We start from the raw sequence: 19,220 nt of genomic DNA, 5'->3' as shown, positions 1-19,220 counted from the left end.
CCTTGGTTTTCCTGGGGGGGGGGGATGGGGTGGCCGGGGTACTGTTTAGGATGGTGGCCGGCACTGCCGTGCCTCTTCTGTTTTGTTTTCCCTTTACCCCGTGCCCGGTTGTGTCTACCCGCCTGCCTTTCACGGCGATGCGGCGGTAGGCTGTTTTTTGCGCCCTCGTGGCGCTACGGCGGGCGGTGGCTCGCCCTCTTTTCTCCTTTCGTGGGGTTTCTGCCGTCAGCTGCATTCGTGCTGGCTCCCGCTCATTGTTTTTGGGCTGACTCGCCCACCTTCCCTTCGGACTGCGGCGGGCGGGGGCTGTTTTGTTTGGTGTCAGTGTTTTCTCCCTGACGCTGCCTGTCCTTGGATGTCCTGTGGCGTGTGGGGTTACCTTCGGGGGCTCTGCTCGCTGGCTTCCGTGCGGGCTGCGGTGGTTCAGTGTGTTCCCCGCTGGCGCCTCCGGCCCTGGCTGCGCTGCTGGTGTATTTCCGTGCTCACGACCTCCTTCCCTGCGGCGGGCGGCAACTGTTGTTCTTTCAGTACGTTCCCCGCGCCCCTCTTGTGCTCCGCCTGCCCTTCGGGGCTCTCTCCTTCCTCTCCACGCCTCTGGTGTGTGCTCTCCCTTGCGGGCGGGGTGCCCCTTTCGGCGGCGTTGTGGTCCGGGGGCTGGTCAATCCGGGGGCTGTGGCTCAGTGGCACGGCTTCTGCCTTTGGTGGCGGAGCTCTCTCGGGCCGGGGGTTCGATTCCTGCCGTTGCTCCCCACTCGCTCGAGGGTGGTTGGGCTTCTGGTTCTGTTTTTTATGACATGCGGGCGGCTTCGCTTCGTGCTGGTGTCTGCATCTGGTGTGGGTGCTTTTTGCTCTGCTGCTCACTCCGTGTGTTGCGAGGGTGTAGGGTCGCCATCCGGGTGCAACCCTTGGGAGCTCTTGCCTCTCGTATTGTTTGCCGGGGAGCTGTGGCTCAACGGTATGTGTGGTGCCTCCGGTGCTGTGTGCTCTCACGGGTCGAGGGTTCGATTCCTGCTGTTGCTGTCGTGGTCTCATGCTGTGGTTACTTTTCAGACAGTGCTTTTTTGTGTTTTATTTGTGCACTTGCTGTCTACCCGTATTGGAGCATGTGTGGTGGCGTTTTCCAGCAATTTCGTGCTCACTTCGGCTGCACATTTGCTGTGGTTGGAACGATACAGTGGGGGTTTGCGTGGCCCTGCGCATCGATGTCTCGCAGGTTTGTGTAGCGTTCCGTGTTGGCCTGTTTGGTTTTCTTGGGGCAGGGTTCCCTTTTCGGCGGCTTTCTTGTCCGTCCTCCGGGGGCGGCTCTAGCCTCGTCTTGCTTTCGGCTCCGGGGCTTGTTTTGCTGTCGCTGTGCGGGGGCATGTGTTCGGCCTCGTGGTCACGGGCTTGGCTCCTGGCGGTTTCTCTCTGCTTTTCGTCCTTCTGTGGTCGATGTGTTGTCCCTTTGGGTTTGTTGGCGTCTGTTTTCGGGTGGCTTACATTGACCCGGGTCTGTCCCCCCTTCTGTCTTTGGCTCCTTGTGTTTGGCGTGGGGCGTCCTACGGTTACGCCTATTGAGAGGCCACTGGTTATTTATTGTGTGGGTAAATTTGTTTCACGGCGGCTGTTTTCCCTCCCTGCTACTGCCGTTTTTTTAGTAATGGTGGCTCAGTGGGCAGTTGGTTCTGCTGTGGGGGCCTGTGTTGGCCCCATGGCCGCTGGTTCATTTCCCGGCGTGTCCACTCTGCCTTTCTTCCATCTCCGGTTGGTGGGTGTGTTTTGTTGTGTGGAGTCGCACTGGGCGTCTGTGGTGGTGCGCGTGCGCTTTTTTTTCACTTGCTGTGTCCTTCTAGGGTGCATTCTCGATTTGTTCGGTGTGCTCCTGCTTCCTGTTCGTGTGGCCTGTGTTCGGCCTCTTGGCTGTGGCTTCGGATCCCGGCGGGTCCGCTCTGCTTATCTTCCTTCTGAGGTTGGTGGTATGGTTTCCATTGTGTTGGGGTGCTCGCTTCGACAGCACATGTACTGATTTTGGAACGTTACAGAGCAGATTAGCTTGGCCCCTGCGCTGGGTTGACACGCGGATTCGTGAAGCGTTCCATGTTGTTCTACGGTTTTCGTGCACTTTGCTCATGCACGTTGTGTTTCAGTTGCCCTCGACAGGTCCCTTTGGTTCTCTGTTTGGCTTGGGTTTCGTTGGCTGGTTCGTTTGGTCGGCTCTTGTGATATTGGTTTGCAAGGCCTCGGCTTCGTTGTTTCCTGTGTGTTCCTGCCTCCTTCCTGCCTTGCTGGCCTGCGTTCCCTTGTTCCTCGGGTCTCCTGTTCCTGCCGTTGTGTGGCGACCTGTTCCTTCGTGGCAATCCTCAGGGGTTTTCCTGAGTGTCTGCTATGGGTGGCCTGCGGTTGGCGCCGGTCTGTCCGTCTCTGGGGTCCGCTCTGTCTTGACGGGCGACTCCTGCGCCTCCCTTTTTTATTTTTCCTCTCTGCCTGCCCGCTCCGGTTGTCGGGTCTTGGGCTGCCCTGCTCCTGCCCATAGGGCTGAGGTGCTCTGCTTTGGGTGGTGCTTTCTTGGCATGCCGGGGTTTCGGTTGCCCCCCTTGTTGGGGTGTGCTTTCTTCCTGCCATGGGGCTGTGACTCTTTGATTGGTTCTGTGTCTCTGGTATCCTTTCGGTGCTGCCGTGATTTTTCTGGTCTTGTTGCTTTTGGCTTTGTTTCCAGGGGGCTGTGGCTCTTCGGTTGCTTTGCTTGGTCCGGGGGTTCGACGCTCCTCTCTGGTGGGGTGTGTGTTCTTCCCTGTTTTTTTTGCAGGGTGGTTTTTTGGTGGTCTCGCTGGTCCTTCTGTGTCGAGCTGCCTTGGTGGGGGCTTCCTCGGGTCGTGTTTTGATCTGGCCCTTCCTTGTTTCTTTTTGACCCCCGGCCCTTCCCGCTCTGTCTCCTGGTACGGCTGGGTTCCTCCTTCCCGTGTTGTCCCCTGCCTTGTACTCCGGGGTGTGTGCGGGGTTCGCCCCTGTTACTTTTGTCGCATTGGTGCTGTCCTTGCCTGGGTCATTTTTTGGCTCCGGTCCTTCTGGCCCTGTGTGCTCTTATTCTTGTCGGGCCGTTTTGGTGCCTGGTTCGGGTGTCTCCGGTTTTGGCTCTTCTGCCTTCTCGTCCGGGCTCCCAGCTTTGCGCTTCCTGGGGTTCCTTTTGCTCCCCTGGGTGCGTCTCTGTCTGCTGTCGGCGGTTGTTGGCTTGGACCCTCCTGCTCTTGGTCCTTTGCTTTGCCTCTTGGGGTACGAGTTTTGTGTCCTGCTCCTGCTTTCTCTTTCCCTTGCTGATTCTGGCGGTGCTGTGGGGTGTCCTGGCGGGGCCCTGCGCTTCCGGTGTGGGTTTTCCTCATTTTCTTTCCCCTGGTTTTGGGGGTCCCGGGTCCTGTTGGCTCTGATGGCTCCCTGGGTTTCTTGTCTTGGCTCCGGCACATCTTCGCCCTGCCCTTCGGTTCTTCACGCCTTGGGTGTGTTGTTGCCGCGCTCCTGTGTCAGTCGGTTCTTCTTTGTCTTGCTGGGCTGGGCCTGGTTATGGGCTGGCTGTCTGTTTGGCCGCCTGGGTGCTCTCTTCAGCGGCTCGCACCCTTTCTTGTGTTTCCGCTGGGCCGGTTTGCTTGGTCCCTCTGCTGGGTGTTTCCGTCCCTGACCGGTTGGCTGCTTCTGCCTCTTCTTTTCCTTTCTGGCCGTGGACGGGCCTGTAGTTTTTCTAATTTTACGCCTTTGCCCGGCTGGTTCTCCTCCGGGTCTCTTCGGTGTTGTTTCCGGCTCTTTCCTGGGTTCATTTTCCCTGGTGCCTGCCTGGGTTCTCTCCTTGGCGTCGCGGTCCCTTCCGGGGGTCCTTTGTGTGGCGGGGGTTGTTCCCCTTCTGTTTTCTTTTCGGCTCCCTTTCCGTTCTTCCGGCTCTTGCCTGTCTGTTGGATGGCTCTGGTGCCGCTTCCCAGTTTTCTGGTTCGGCTCTCTCGCAGGTTGTGGTCGTCCTTGCGGTGTGGCTATGTTGGGCGGACTGGTTGTCTCTTTCCACTGTTGATTTTTTTTGTTGGGTCACTGTGGTGAGGTTGCCCTCTGTTCGTTCGGTTCCTCTCTTTGGACTTTTTGCTCCCCTCTCGCTTTGTGCTGCCTGTTGGGCTGCCCTGGTGTGTTGGTCGGGCCTGCTCATTTCTGTTCTGACCCTGGTTGCTGTTGCCTTTTTGGCTCTGTGCGGTCCGGTCCAGTGCCTTTCTCTGCCTTCCTTCGGTTGGGGCGGTTTTCCTGGCGACTCTTGGTGTCTCTGGGGTCCGGTTTGTTTTTCGGCCTTCAATACCTACAACAAGCCGAGACTATTAGCTTTGTTGTATATAATATTGAAATGCTTCCATTCTGAAACGATGAAACTGTAAAAAAACCTAAAACGAGTCTCTTTGAGGTTACATCAAAGGCTTTGAGCAGTGATGGTACTGAAAGGTGCCCGTCTCAGAACCCGCTTTTAAGAACTAGCCGTGCTGAGCAACGGCAGGACCCGGCACTCTTAAAGCCCTGCCTAGGAGCGCTCATATGAAATTAGCACTTCAAATAAACTGACCACACAAAACTGAATGGTAGGTTGACCAGGCGTCCCGGATTTGCCAGGGCAGTCCTGTTTTTCCACCAGCTGTACCGGTAGATTTTTCGTAAATGTAGGCCTTGTCCCGGTTTTTAGAGAGGGTCTAGTGAAAACGATGGGAGGTGCCTTATAATGTTTTCCAAAGCAGGGATGGTTATCAACTGTTATGATAAAGCACTTTAATTAAGAGGCATGATACTGGATTTTAAAATTGCATTTCCTTTATACTGTTACTGCCTTTTCTGTAATTGTATGGTAGTCAGCGCTGTCGTAACGCTCGGATGAAGTAAAAGTGTAGCCCTTCTATTTTTTGTGAAATGCTCCGGTTTTTGCCTTTAAAATTCTGATCAACCTACTGAATGGGCATACCCATACTACAACACATAAAAGGGAGTGTATTTAGTGCAGGTACCTCGTGAAAGCTGCTGGTTTCAGCCAAAGCAGCACAACCCAATATAAGTAATATAAACGGTTGAAAGGCGGAGCTGCACATTTGGAACACTGCGCTGACCTGCCTGGCAGGCTGCACGCCCCTCGGGGGGTCCCCCCCCCATCAGGCCAGATGTGTTTGCAAAGCAGCGAAGCAGACAGTTTAAGTGCCCTTTTAGGGCTCCCTCGCCATGCTGCTGCGAGAGAGGGGGGGGCAAGTTTTGCATCACTGTGAGTCAATGCTCCTACCTCACGTGCCCATCAGCCACAGATTCTCTCCAGATTTGAGCAGCTGCAACCCCCCACCCCAGAGTCCGCCCCCCCTTGTGTGAGGAAGATAGGGGATCCGTGAAGGGGACCCCGTTTGTCATGTTCACTTGTCACTGTAATGCAATACTAGCACCTTGTGGGAGACGTTGTAAAAGAAATGCCCGTAACTGGAAATACCCGGCCCCTGTGAAATGAGAGCCCGTGTGGAGGGGAGACACGTACAGATACATCATTCTAATTCCCCCAACAACCAGTTATCTGGAGAAGGAAGCGGGTTTTTCACTGTTACCTTTTGCCGCGAGCAAGCGTTCTTATCGTGCGGTCCATCTGCTGATATGCTTCGACACCTCGTCGGTGGCATGAAGCCTACTTAAAAGTAATAATAATACAATAGAAATACCTGCCCCAGCGAGAAAGGAACTATTTGGCTTGTCTGTGAAGCGCTGCAATCTTCTCAGCGGTAAACATACTGCTGTTAATTCTCAACGTTGGCACCAGGCGAACGGAGCCGGAATCCAGACGGCCATTAAAGTGCACTGTGTGATACTAGCAACTCACTTATGATATTGTCCCAGAGACGTAGTGGTTTATAGTGCAGTTCAGGAGCATCAAGTCCGTCAATTCTGCCAGAAACTTGCTCCCTAAAGACATCCGCAGGCGCAGCCAGTGGATTACACGCCGCCTAATGAAATGATGCTATATATCTAAGAACTTTCTTTCCGCCACTGATGAGTCTCCTTGTGTCTCAACCTTTCTCAAGTCTGAACCACCCACAAGAGTTCCACCTCGTCGTAAATCGTGCATTTACCAAATGGATACCGGTCACAAATTTTGCACTGCAGGTTCTGGACCGGCCCACAAATAAACAGGGCTCTTAATCCAACAGACAAACACTGCTTTTGAAGGGCCGGTGTTAAGTAAGGGGGAACACAATGGTTGTTCTTTCTTTCGTCACATGTACGTTGATAAGGTATAAATAAGGCCCTCCTTCCAGCAGAAGGACTCAAACTCCAAATAGTTCAATTTTTTGTTAAAGAAGGCTGGTAAATGGGTACTAAAAGTAGCCCTTGGCTGGTGAGAGCCCTTGGCCTTAAGTAGTGGTTTAGCTGCATTAGGGCTCTTTTTCCTATTCCTGCGGAATAGGAAAGGGGCGAGCCCTAAAAAGGGGTGCAGTAGCTGTGCCTCCAGGGTGGGAATAGGAGTGGCACATATCCAGGTTTAAAGGGGTTGTAGGGAAGGGGGGAAAGGATGTGCAGGTGCTTGTTTCCATCAGAGTCAATCGGATTATTCGTATAGTGGACAATCCGTCAAAGCAGGAGAACAGCCGAACGACTTCTGGAAGGCTTGGCTGTGGATTTCCAGTACTGCACCATGCAGGAGCTCATGAAAACGACCTCTCTGGTAGTGGGAGGAGGGAGTGGAGACAAGAATAGAGACATGGAGGATGATGGATGCGGAGATGGATGGATGCAGAGATGGATGGAAAGGTGGATGGAGGGATAAATGGAGAGAAGATAAATGGATGGAGAGAAGGGTGAATGGATAGAAGAGTGAATGGAAGTAGAGAAAAAATAGAGCGATTAAAAAAGGAAGGATGGATAGGCAGGGGATGGACAGCAAGTAGAAGGATGAATGATAGATGAAAAATTAAGAAAGGAATAAAAAGGTAAAGAAGGAGGAGGGGAGGAAAAGCTGGATAAAATAAAGAAAGATAGAGAGAAGGAAAGTGAGTGGATTTACGGATAGATGAAAGAGCATGGATAAAAGGGCAGAAAGGATGAAATCAATGAAGGAAAGCAAAACAGAAAAAGACAGAAAGAAAGAAGAAAAGACTGACAAAAGCACGGAAAGTGAGAGAGGGAAGGAAGTCTTAGAATTTCAGAATCGCCTAAGGGGCGCAATCTCCTGAACTCATAGCTATTTAGGATATGGTTCAAAGTGGGAGGTATTTTATTTTTGTGGTTACTCTCTTGCCCATAAGCACTTCGTGATATTTGTTAAGCATGTGCGTGAAGTTTGTGTTATGTAAATAAAAAATAGATACTCTTTTACAAAATGTAAGCAATATTGCACTATGGGGGTGTTAACTGCTGTTAATTGCTCACAGTAGAATTATGGGTGGAGAAAAAAATTGAGACCGTATAATGTGGGGAATGAGGCTAATAGTAGACGATGGCTGAATTGCATGCCATACTGGCAGAGAAGATAACTTTCCCAGTCACATTCATATCCAGGTTTCACACACTTTATGAGCTTAAAATGAAAGTAAACAAAACTGAAAAACTTCTGATTGGCTGCGCTGTACTAGATGTTAATGATTTCACTTTGTTTGAAAGGACACAAACGAAGTAACCCGTGGTTATATCTGAAATACACAATACCACCATTCAACACACAAGTTAAGAAATTACTTCTGTGTATAACAAGACAAAATATAATTCTGCTAATCTTTCAGTGTACCTTGCTAAAGTCACCTTTGATAATTTGTGAATCGGAAGCTCTTGCTTCACAGCTATATATAGAGCATAATTTGACATCTGAAGCATGAATTTTGAAAATAATTCAGCTGTGCTTATAGAAAGCCTTAGTTAAGTACAGATAGTTGGAAGGCCGCGTGCTTTGAATGGCTCTCTTACCCCACTACATGCCGCTTGCATGTGCTCATTAGAAGAGCGAATTCAAGGCTCAAGCGATCCACCCCTAGAAGCAGCAGAAGTTAAGAAAAATGTTTCAGTTGTTTTCCTCTCTTGGAGCTCCTCCCCTGAACAACTGGCGGAAGGCTTCTGCCCGAATTTCGTGTGTGATCACTTTTGCAGACTTTTGGAACCGACAATGCGAGGATCTGGAGTGCTGCACTGGGTAAGTTGTTGTAGAAACGGTAATGATCCGTGCTACCTTTTGTAGGGGGTTCCATTATTTTAACTGCAAAGAGCATAACAAAAAGAGAACATCCACCAGAAAAGCTGAGAAGAGCAGGTCATAGAAAGACAACCGAAGAATCACAGACAAAAGGCACATTTACAGCAATTTTTATTGATTGAATTCTGAGCAGCTAAATTGTAGCTCACTAGTACAAGTACATTAGGTGGTACTCACCCATGTGATGATTTAATTATCTTAAGAAAAGATTAATCAATTCTCTTTTTTTTTCCCAGTAATATGTAATGACACCAATTCAATTTAGCTAAGAACCTGGTTGATTTATCTAATGGAATCATATGAAACAAATTAATCAGTGTTGGCTTGTTGGTTATCTTGTCAAAGCCAATGGGAAAATGTTTCATCTCAAATTTGCCTTAATATGTGCTATTATTACACTAGGGAAGGTTTCACTATAAGATCAATATATTAAGTTAGGCATCCAGCTTTCCTGGTGTTCAGGTATTTAAGCTTATTCTCCCAGTATACAAAAGGAGAACCTGTGATATTAGCAACCGAATAGAAAGGATAGCAAGATGAACACAGCGTTTAGAAGATCAATGCTGTAGCACACCACAATGTCACAAGTATCAACCGACTTGTGGGTTACGGCAAACCTTGAGAATTGGTTAAATGGAGCTGTTCACTGTCAAAATACAAGAGATTTATTGCATTCAATTTCTTAAACCTTTCACTCTATCCTTTTTTCGAATTGTGTAGGCAAATGGCTCAACATCCGCAGCATATAAAAGAGGGGAAAAGGGAAAACCCTGTCTTATGCTGGATCATAGACAGAAGAGACATTCAATCAATGCTTGGCACCTTGTCTTGGCCCACTGTGTAATGTTTAGATCACATTCTAAGAGTGCCTGCATGTCATTAAATGAGCCCTGTCTCATCCACTGGAGCGGCCGGCATACCTCAAGCGATAGCACAGCAGCTAATTCAGGAGACCCATAAAATTCCCTTTGCTTTTAGCACATGCAATGTCTAAGATTATGCTCAATAAAGTGGTTTACTCTGTGTACAATCACCTCAAACTTTAAGCCAGTCACTTTGCAAAGATCTTTGTATCAGTCAGTGCTTTAATTGGCAAAATAGATGCATATTACTCACACATGCACATTTTTGTATTTCCCAGGCTTGGAAATACATGGCTGTTAACTTATTCGTGGATTACCAAAGTACTTGAATTTTGGTGCTGATTTCTCAATAAATTGATTGTAGAAATCATTAGTGATGCCATCCATCCAGATATGTCCCTCTTCTCCCAATCATGATAGCCTGCTTTGTCAGTAGCTTTTCTTACATATTCAATGGTTTATCTTTACAACATGACTGCACTGCGATTTGAGTATTTATGACTATAAATTTAGCATTGCACTATCGTTTCTAGAAGCCAGATTTGTTTGATAAAGTTTGCTTTGCTGCATTGTGAGGTACGCACCAATGAATCTAAACATATACTGCTCCACAAATGTCTATTTTGCCCTTTTCACTCCGACAGAACAATTCAAAAAACAATCTCTGACTTTACATCCCACATGCATTTACACATCTCTAGTTTCATGATTCATTGTCAATCTTTATGTTTCAAGCATCACCCAAACCCAAGAAACATCACACATCACCCCAATCCCAATAGACAGACTATACCATAAGTATAACGTACACTTCCGATTTGACCTAATCGGTTTTCACCAGACAACTAATGGTACTGTCCACACAAAAATACCCACTAAGCAATGCCTTCCAGTTACATTTGCTTTTTTCCAAAGCAGGAAACATTGGAGAGAACCCCGACACTCCATCTACAAACCCAGCTGTACCATCTACAAACCCTTCATGACTGGCATGACTGTCTACATCGCTGACCAGTTCACCATCTCCTGTGGCCCTAAGCACACTCGCAGCCAAGAACCCTGACTAGAGACAAAGAAGTGTGAAAAACAAAAAACAAGACTGTATCCATCTATGCACCTAAGATCCCCTTATCCACCACTCCTTCCCCAAAACTGTGAGGATTCGGGCCCCCTTTGCGCCTACCCGACTTACAAACTACAGTTCCCATGATCCTTCGCAACCAGGAAGGTACTAAGCAACTCCACAAGCATGGGCAGATGCGCGTAATTCTGTTTGGTTCCAGTTCATCGCTGGAGGTCCGGAGGAACGGGTCTCTCTACTCTTCGTGGCAGTTTCCAGCCTCTGTGGTTCAGAGGCTACCCCTTGCCCTCGCTCCTTGGTAGGGTAAGTGGCGGACTTGTAGCGCCTCTTAGTCGTCACGGGAACGTAGTGCGTCATTCCGGCCACACGTTACCGTCTTTCCCTTGCTTCTTGCCTCGGGGCTCCGAGGTCTTAATTACCAGCGCGGCTGTGCTTTCTTTACAGCAGAACGCCGTGTGTCGGCTGGCCACGCGTTTCTGCAGAGTGTTTCCAGTGATATTAACCCGATCGCGGAACATTGTGGTGCTGCCACATGTTACCGTGTTTCCACAGTTCCTTATTCCTAAAGCGGAGCGCAGTGAGTTCAGGCCATGCGCTACCGTTAATGAGTACTCATTCGGCGTGTGTAGCGGAGCAAGGTGTGTTGGCTAACCACTTGTTGCCGTGAACCCTTGGGGGGGATTTTCTCTTCTTCCGAAGTGATTTCGTAGCAGCAGTTGCCCCATTCATTCAGATTGTCATTGGTTACTGCTGGAAGCAACCTCTTCCTTATTTTCGTATCAATCGCGAACTGGATATAGCATTATAATATCCAGTTGCTCAAGGAGCTTATTGTTTCACATGGAACTAGTTTCTTTACTGTTGAGTGTCTCATTATGTACTGTGAATCAGAGGCTTTTTCAAGAGGTAAGCGCTGAGACACCTTCCTTGTTTTCCTGCTGGGTGTATTTGGACTCTGTGAATCAGGTGTGTTTTTGCGCAAGCAGGCGCTACACTCTTAGCGAGAATTGATGAGAGTAGACATGTTATTGTTATGCTGTGTTTAACCGTGTATTCTGTGTTTATATCATTTCAGAGTCTTTGTCCCAGCAGTCCCTTCCCCGTTCCTGATTTCCCTCGCCTAATGGTTCCATTTCCCTGTGTTATACAATCAGGGAGCTGGTAACGTTAGGAGGTGAACCCCCTTTAGCAACGACCGGATCCTGTGGAACGTAATCTTGACAAAAACTGCTCCAATTTAGGAAGGAGCTAAAGATTCACCCCTTAAAAGAACTCTACATTATGATGCAGTAACACTCCACAAACCAGCTGCCTTACCGATCACACACTAACAATGTCTTTGCCATTTGCCTTGTACAGCACTCCAATGTCTTTTGGCTGTGACAAACAACCATTTCACTTCATGAAGAACAGTTAAGTACTTTGGCACATGCATCAATAGACATGACACACAAAGAACTTTCATCAGTGTCTAAATCATTTTACATTTACATTGATTAACACAATTAGTAAAGTAGATATTTGACAAATCTCTACTACCCAAACACAATCAAATCACAGCACACAATGGGCTGACGGAAATCTCAGAACTGAATGTAAAGGACATCCGAAATCATGAAAACGCTAAGCTGTTACACTTAAGGTAGAAAGCCCTATACAAATAGGGATGACTTAACATAAAAAAAGCTTAATCGTCATCATAGACTAGCTGTATAAAACATTTGTAATTCAGGCACGGTCTTCTTTCTTCACAAACCCTAGGTTGTGGCGCCCTCACTGCTGAACTTGTCCAGTGGGAAAATACTTCTTACACAAGATAACCATTCATCAGCTGCTTATGGCTTTAAAATAAATGTTGCTACCCCATGCTCCTGACAAATTTGTTTTGCAATATATCTTGTAGAGAAATTGCTCCTGACAACTTTGTGTTGCAATTTATCATGCGGGGGTATTCCTGTCGTGATCTGTCATCCAGTCATTGTTGACCCACAGATAGATACTCATCCCTTGTGTTCAGTGCTCTGGATTTTCTACATTTCAGCTGCTATTCAGTAGCTGCCTTTAAACATCACAAGAGAAGTCTACCTTGTCTACCAAAATAAGTAGGTTCACTTTTTCCAAAAAATAAGCAACATTTCAGACTCTACAACAGCAGCCTAACCGTGTCGAATCACAGTAATTCAAATCAGAAATCTTATGAGGGTAATCTTAACAAGCATTTGCAATGCGATCGGTCTCGCGTGTGTGAAAGTTAAATCTCTCTGCTTTGAAAATGACAATATTTAATATTTTTGGTTATTTATTTGCAGTGGAGTGATCATATTTGAATAGTACTGTTGCTACTTGTATTATTTTTGTTAGTTAAAATCAAAATCTGTACTTATTAATAAAAGAGTGCTTCAGAGTTTTTAGATGGTAAGAATGAAAATTCAAATATTTAAAAAGTTTTAAAATTATGGCATTGGCAGTTTAAAAAGTTACATAAATAATGCTAGATTTGAATATCACAACTATAGTTGAATGAAATCTGATAACAATTCAGTGTAATTGAGCGCAGTAAAGCCTGAATTCTTAGTAAAAAAAAACAAGCAAACGTTTTAACAGTGTTAGGAAAATGCCGGAAGGTAATCTGAATTATTTGGCTCACGTTGGAATGGGAAAAGCGTTGTGGTATAGTGAGCAGTGAAGAGTTCGGCAAAACAGTAAAGTGTGGGTGGGTGGCCAACAGTCAACGAAGATGGTTGCACACTAACGCAGCACCTTCAACCCAAACACAACATCCCAAATTATCCGACGCACAATCTGTGACACCGTTCTGTAAACTGACTGATAGTTGCTTGCAGTTTGCTTTGCCCTCGAGCCTGTGTTCTACTAAATTAATCGACACGGATGTAAGCAAATCAAGAGCAGGGCCTGATTGTGGAGTAAAGCCGGAAGTTGGTGGCTTCCCGGCCTGTGGCAAGACAGCGTGTGGGTAGCCCGCGTCTACGTCCAACAGGAGGCGAGGAAGTTGGGGTCCGCATTGCAAGAATAAGCCGGAGACTGGTATCAGAATAGGCGGGGCACGACACAACCAGTGGCCGTGACGCACAGAGAGGTTATTCGAGGTGCGGCCTGTAGTGAGCCACCCGGCCACTGCAATACATTGTTGCACAAGCAACTCCCTGGGCTGGCCTCGGACCAGGGGGTATAAATAAACTGCGACGTTAGCGCACGTGGCTGACGGCGCAGACGGAGTAATCGAGTGTCAGGGTGTCTTCTTAGCGCCACCACATAGTGGCCTCCCCCAGCATTTGCCCCTATTAGCCGTAGCTCAGTGACCCCTAGGGAGGTCCGCTATCCCCGATACTCACCCCACCACATTGGCGACAAGGAGTGGTGTGATGGACACATGCGCGCGCGCGCCTCTCGCAATGCAGGTCGGCGTTGGTGGCAGGCGTGAAGCGGTAATTGCAGTCTGCCGCAGCCGGTGCATGGCATTTTAAGTCAGGAGGCTGAGGGAATCGGAGGAGCGCGGTAAGGTGACCCAGGAACACCTTGAGTGTCGGCAGGGGCATTCCAGTGGATCGTCACTGAGGACAGAAAGGGGCCCAAAGAGGGGACAGCACTTGGTGGTGGTGCCAGCGGTGAACGGCGTAGAGTCAAGCAAGCCAGGCTACAGGGCGGCTGAGCGACAGCGACCACCAAGACTGTGCCGCAGGCGGCTGCACCACAGGAGGCAGGAACTTCTGGGGGGAGACCAGGTCTCTGCATGGCAGTGAAGGCCCTCCCGGAGTTGAGCCAGCTGGCGGACCCGGCAACAGCCGCGGTGGCGCAAATGGATAGGCCAGCTGGAGAACTACTTTGTGGCCAACATGTAAACAGACAACGCAGTGAAGTGCTCCACCATGCTCTTGATGGGGAGATGAACTCTATGACCTCTTCCAGGACCTCCCAGACACAGGCTACAGCTACGACTATGAGAAGACCGTCAGGGCCCTCAATAGGCATTTTGATCCACACGTCAATCCGGATTTTGAACATTTCAAACTTCGCCAGGCTAAACAGAAGGAGGATGAATCCATTGATATGTTCTTTGCACATCTGAGGAAGCTGGCGAGCACCTGCGTAGGGATTGACCGGCAGTTCAAAACGAGGGCGCAACTCATTGTGGGGTGCAAATTTTTGGAACTGCATGAGCTAATATTATGACAGCCTGGTATATCGTTGGACAACATCTTGGTCCTCGGGAGGTCCTACGAGCTAGCAGATATAAGGGCTGGCGTGATGGAGTCAGCATTGGCCAAGAGATCCACGAACACTCAACCACTGTATCCTAGTTCCATCAAGGAGAAACAAATGGACGCTATCAGGAAGACTTACAGCGGAGGAACGGGTCCCAATACCAGCAAAGAGGAGCGACAGTCCAAGCAAGGGTGCAGGAACAGCGGGCTGGTGAATAAGCATGGGCGGAAAATCCGTTCCACTCGTGGATTTTGCGGATTTTTGGTAAATTCGCAATCCGCGAACGCTCGCGAATTTACAGAAAATCTGCAAAATCGCACGCAGCGGATTTTTTTTTCTTGGTGATACAATTTTGCGGCGTGCGGCGTTCACTTACCGTCATTCAGCGTTTGCCGAGTTGTTTTTCTCGATATTTTGCGAGTGCTGCGCCATTTTGGATCTTGCTGTGGGATCCCGCGGGAGTTTGGCGACCCATCGCGAGAGATCGCAATTGCGAACATGTAGGTGCGGCGGGCAGCAACAATCTCGCACTCGCGAAATTACAAAATTTGCAATTCTGCACAAGAAATCCACTAGCAAGCAGCATAGACCTTCTGAAAATGATGATTTTTATCAGACTAACTCCTCAGGTTGACATTTGCCTGCACTTTTTGGATTTGAGGCCTTTTGACTTTATTTGGATCACTTTTGGATTAGAAATCAACTTTCACAAGTAAGTTTGTTTGGGGCATTACAGTTGCTGTTCTGCAGAAAAACTAATTTTGCAAAACTGAAAGCACTCAGCAGGTGCAAAAGTTCAAACTCATCATTAGTAATAGTAACCATTCCCTGTAGTGCTTCCTGACTGGGGCCCCTCCAGAGTTCAGTTGCTAGTTGCAACAATTGTATGACCCTGCTCTGACCCTCACAGCAGGCTCATAGAATAGCTACAAGTAGGCCACAAAGGTCCTGGAAAAAAAATTTGCACTTCAACAGAAAGCAAATTACAGATAAGGAAGCAGGTGCCAGACTGGAATTTTAAAACAGTGACACATTAAGAAATCAACCCCAAATTAATTCATGTCAGTTGAAGCAGGGCAGGTTGTTGCGTGCTTATCTAGGTTCCTGATCGATACTGTGACCTTATGCCCCTATTCGGCTATAAATCCATTTATTCCCTATATTGGCATAACCGTTCAAGTGCGATTTTCTGAAAAGTCATCTCTGGCCTCACACGAACAGAGCCACATTCCAGCATGACTCCCTGCTACTTCCTTTGCGACCAATTAGTGCAATGACAGAGCAGCAGTCACTATCTGATATTCCTAGATAACACTCCGAGTTCTTCAACAAGATAAAAACTTAGCAAACCTGGAAATCCCCGCTTGCTATGTTTTGATTAGTAATGGAACTCTAATGAGCAACTGATAACTATCACTTCCTAGTGACATCTTTAATTGACGTCTTATGTCCAGCAAACTTGCGTCAAACCCGGCAACTGTCAGGTATAAATATTACCAACGTTGCCTTAAGCAATGAGCGAGAACCTGTTGCTGATGCCAGCTGCCTGCAAGACCCCGTGTTGGTAAAAGCTAGCACTCTGTCGCTGCAGCCTGCTATCCTGTGGTGGTGAAGCTACTGATTACCATTATCGCCGCTACAGCGCGAACTATGGTGCAGTACGCTTGAGGAGCCGAGCAGCCGTCCTCTGCGAAGACATCCAGCCCAGCTGCCCGCGGACGCTGTCCCCCGCCTCCTTCCTCGACGCGCTGAAGAGAGCCGCTGCATTTCTCGTGCAGAGAAATCCAGTCCCGGCGCTTCCGGTTTACCCTCGCGGGTGACTGGGATATCGAGAGAGACCCCTGAAGGAGATACCAATCCTCCATCATTCTATTCAGAGGTATGGTGTTGACTAAACCCTTAGACGAGAATTCTTGAAACAAACCTTGGCAAAACCAACTTAACTTAAGCTACTTACTTACTCCCCTTTTCACGTGTTAGGCTTAGGTCAGGCACACTGGGGTAGGCATAGTTAGAAGCACCAGTTGAGTATGTTAGCCTAATGTATATATGACTGTATATATGTTTTATTACTTTTAACCATTGTATGGCTAAGAAACCATATCAATGCTTTTACAGTTCTATTTCGCAATACTTATCTTACTGTACGTACTTTTTATAATAACAGTTATTGCAATTGTGGCAATACATTTCTCTTGTACGAGAAGAAAGACTGTTCAATAAATGTTAACCCTTTATTGACAAACGCCCGTCTCTCTATTCTCTACATACCGTGAAAGTAAACTGCACTAGACTGACTGAGTGAAATCTATGTCTATTGTTTCACACGACCCTAGAGATCGACTCTTGATCTGAGGAGCAAAGTTGTCATGTTGCACGGTTGTTGGAAAACTGAATCCCTTCTTGTCTGTGCCAGGGAAGCTGATCACTTCCTATGCAGAGAAGAAAGTTTCCAGTGACCTCTGAGCTAGTTGGTAACACAACCCAATTAAGTTTAGCATAGTCAGTGGAGGCCTGGAATATAAGCAGTTCCACATCGATACTACTGTTTGTTATTCCAATGCGCAGGGCCTAGTGGGAAACTAGGAACTACACTACATGGCGCCCAACCGTTTGGTAAGGCGATAAACTAACGCAAGACTTGTAGAGTAACTCAGTCGTGCATATTTCACACCCCTTTCTCCCGTAAAAACTCCAATAGACGTCTGGAGTGGGTGAAAGGTTAAAATCCGCCCGACCTTAGTAGGAAGAGATTCCTATGTAAAGCTCCGGTTTATTCAACGTTGAAGGATACAGTGTTCCAAAATATTGTGCACCTAATCTTTGTCTCCTTGGAGACCTACTCTGAAAAGCCTGCATTTTTTTTAAATGACAGACAGTGAAGAAGAAAGGGAAGCAGTTAGACTGGCATCCCAGCTAATGGAGGAAGACACGAGTCTCCTACAAGCGGACCCGGATGCTATTATCATCCCGGTCCAGTTAAGAAAATCTATAACTTTAAAACTTATAGAAAACGGACTGACACCTCAGGGTGGTACAGTAATTTTCGTGATAGAGGCTCACGAGTATCGGCAGACAGAGGTATTCTATTCATGGATAAACTTTCCAGCGGCAAACGCTGCAACACAAGAGTTTCACTATTACAAAATAGAGAAACCTCCGGAAGAGTACGCTCCTTTCGAGGAGATTGAAATTCCACTTAAATTTCAAGAGCACCTGCTCTGGTTTAATGGCGCCCTAAAACACAATGATCACATAACTAGGCTCGGTCCTCTAGGTAGACCAGGAGCCACGTGGCCGGTTCTAGCCAGCTAAACACCACATCCAGACATTGCAAAAATGTCTAGAGAAGAGCTGTTAGCACAGCTAAACACATTAATAAAAATACATAGGCAATTAGTCCAATATGTAATGCGGACTGCAACAGTCCAGCCAGCTGTTAATTCACACCAGCTGACCCCTCATCAGGGAAACACAAATAAAATTACACCACAGAACATACAGTCATGTCTTGGTAAAACACCCGTAAAACAGGAACAAATTCCTTTCTGGTTAGCCCAGAAAATCACTCAAATAGAGGCAGTATTTCCTGATACTACCCCTATTGAGAAACACAGAATCTTGACCATCTGCCTTCCTATGGGAATCGCACCACACGTGGAGGACTGTGACACTTGGGGTACAGTCTTTGCTTCCATTTACACAAAAACACACGGTGTTCCGTCCATGGCGGTAATACCAGAAGTGCTAAAACAGATTCAAAATGAATTCGGTCCAGAGCCCGCTTTAAATCTGGGTATGAAATTACTGAAAGATTTCAAGCAGGTCACAGCTATATTATTAGCCAACGTAAAGGGAGAAGCAGCATCTGTGGCGATTCGCCAGAAGTTGAGGGAAACAGATATAAAAGATCCTGTTGAGCTTGCAAAAATCATAGAAAAATGCTATGAAGAATTAGGTAGAGACAGCTTGGGTGGAAAACCAGTTAAGCCCCAACTGCTCGAAAGTCCTGAAAAATTATTTATTAAAAATAATTTAAACACTCCTAAAAAGAGCTGGGATGGAAATAAACAATCCACTCCCAAGGAAAAAGTTTTCCAGTCCAGAGGAAGGTCTCCTCGTCGGAGGGAAAGAACTCCGACTCGAGAACGCCAGTCTCCCCAACGGGAGCCCTCTGAGAAAAGATATAACCTTAGAAATAGGGATAATATAAAAAAACCTGATAGATATCAAAGTATTGATACACGTCCCTCTCGATCTCTTCCACAGAATTCGGAAAGAAGAGGACGGTCAGACCCAGGAGAGCACACCAGGTCCAAAGACAAGGAACCTGCTCAAAATAAGAAATCTCAATTTCCTAAAAAGAAGGTAGCCAGTATTAGAGTAATCAACCATGCCGAGAATACTGAGGACACAGTTGAAAAACGGGGAGTGGGCATTGACAATGTTGGACAGTGCAGCAGAAATCAGTATAGCGTGCAAGAACTTGATGAGTCATCTGGAGACAGTGGACACGAATGAATACATTCAGGTTGAAACTGCCGACGCCAGACTTAGCGAGCCCCATAAAATATACGAAATAACATTGCGTATAGAGGGTGATAAGACTAGGAAAATTAAGGGTCTATTTTGGGATAAACTCTCAAAAGGCTATGATATTCTGTTAGCTGAAAAAGATTGGCCCCGGAGTTTGTCAGGGAGTGCCCTCGTGGCGAAGAAGTGATTATGCCTGCCTTCTCGAATCACATACCGATTCACAAAAAATACACATATGCAAGGAAATGGGCAGTAGCCCAGGCACCTGCGTTGTATAAAAATCATGTAGGATGGGATGAGGATTCAACGCCTCACA

General features: G+C 47.4%; 1 protein-coding gene and 1 non-coding gene across 8 annotated transcripts in view; one reads left to right on the top strand and one right to left on the bottom strand.

Moving 5' to 3' along the window:
- Window positions 1-19,220, bottom strand: part of ARSG (arylsulfatase G) — a 2,325,381-nt gene that overhangs the window by 1,239,775 nt on the left and 1,066,386 nt on the right. Inside the window, exon 1 of one of the 7 annotated variants that reach the window (XM_086930957.1) lies at window positions 7,918-8,193. The exons of the other annotated variants lie outside the window; for them this stretch is intronic. The gene's annotated coding sequence lies outside the window, so the exon portion shown is untranslated. Of the gene's footprint in view, window positions 1-7,917; window positions 8,194-19,220 lie in introns of those variants that run through there. 7 annotated transcript variants of the gene reach the window in all.
- Window positions 1,978-2,084, top strand: LOC147702321 (U6 spliceosomal RNA). The gene has a single exon (XR_015298485.1). It is a non-coding gene; the product is annotated as a U6 spliceosomal RNA (small nuclear RNA).

This window comes from Lissotriton vulgaris, chromosome 7, assembly GCF_964263255.1.
Source record: "Lissotriton vulgaris chromosome 7, aLisVul1.2, whole genome shotgun sequence".
NCBI classification, from domain to species: domain Eukaryota; kingdom Metazoa; phylum Chordata; class Amphibia; order Caudata; family Salamandridae; genus Lissotriton; species Lissotriton vulgaris.
The sequence above is the reverse complement of the archived record's forward strand: the minus strand, read 5'-3'. Positions and strand labels throughout refer to the sequence as shown.